Raw genomic sequence first — 1,227 nt, 5'->3', positions numbered from 1 at the left:
GTTCCCATTTTCCATTTTTGGCGACTTGCAGCTCGGGTGAGGCAATTTTTCGAGAGATTTTCAGAGGGAACAACGGGGTAAGTATTCTTAACTTAATTTTGGTTAGATTACTCGAATCTATTACTAGTTTTGGCATTTAATCCGTGAATTTTGTTGGAAAAGTTTAGAAAACCCTCTCGGATAGAATCGCAGATTTGAGGGTCGAAATGTTATGGGATTTGGACAATTTTGGTATGGTTAGACTCGTGAGGGTGGGAGATTTCTGGAAATATAAATTTTACCCGATTCCGAGACGTGGGCCCGAGCGGAGTTTTGGTCATTTTACATAATTTCGCATATTAGCTTAGAACTTAATCATAGATTCAGCTTCTTGAAGTATTATTTACATTATGAAATGGAATTGAATAGATTTGGGCCATTTGGAGTCGGATACTCGTGGCAAGAGCGTGGTTTCTAATTGATTTGAGCCTGTTCGAGGTAAGTGGCTTGTCTAACCTTGTGTGGGGGACCTCCCCCTTAGGATATGATGTTTGATAATTGAAATGCCTTGTACGTGAGGTGACGAGCGCGTACTTGAGCTAATTGTTGAAAAACCCGGTTTTATTTTTAGTATTTAAGCTGAGTTCCTTTCCTTCCTGTTTATTCTATTTGCGACTTTAGCCTGTTGTTAGTTTAGAAAAGCATGTTTAGTTGACTTAATTGCCTTTTTGCTTAAACTGCTTTAATTGCATTACGTAAAGCATGTTAGACTAGGATTAACTATTTACTTGATACGTATTTAGCATTTAATTGAGTATCCTTGTGTTGCTTCTGTGTGTTTTAATTTGGGACTACGGGACGGCACCCCGGGAGATTGCCTGTATGTATTTATGATTTGGACTGAGGTGCGGGATACCAAGAGATCCCTGGCACGTATATTGAGGATACCAAGAGATCCTCGGGATACTAAGAGATCCCTGGCATATATTGAGGATACCAAGAGATCCTCGGGATACCAAGAGATCCCTTTCTATTCTTGCTGTTTAGTATTAGCCCTTCTGTATTTTCAGTTCTTGTTAGACATTCTGGAGTTAGAGCTGTGTAGTACTTCTTAGCTTGTTTCATGGGTTTTCGGGTCTTGGATTTATGTGTTGGTTTTGAGCGTTAAACATGGTGTTTGCCGAGCGGCACATTTACACACTGGTTNACGAGACGGCATTCCGGGAGATTCCCTGTACGTATTTATGA

The sequence above is a fragment of the Nicotiana attenuata genome, unplaced genomic scaffold (assembly GCF_001879085.1).
Source record: "Nicotiana attenuata strain UT unplaced genomic scaffold, NIATTr2, whole genome shotgun sequence".
Lineage (NCBI taxonomy): Eukaryota > Viridiplantae > Streptophyta > Magnoliopsida > Solanales > Solanaceae > Nicotiana > Nicotiana attenuata.
This window is presented reverse-complemented; position numbering follows the sequence as displayed.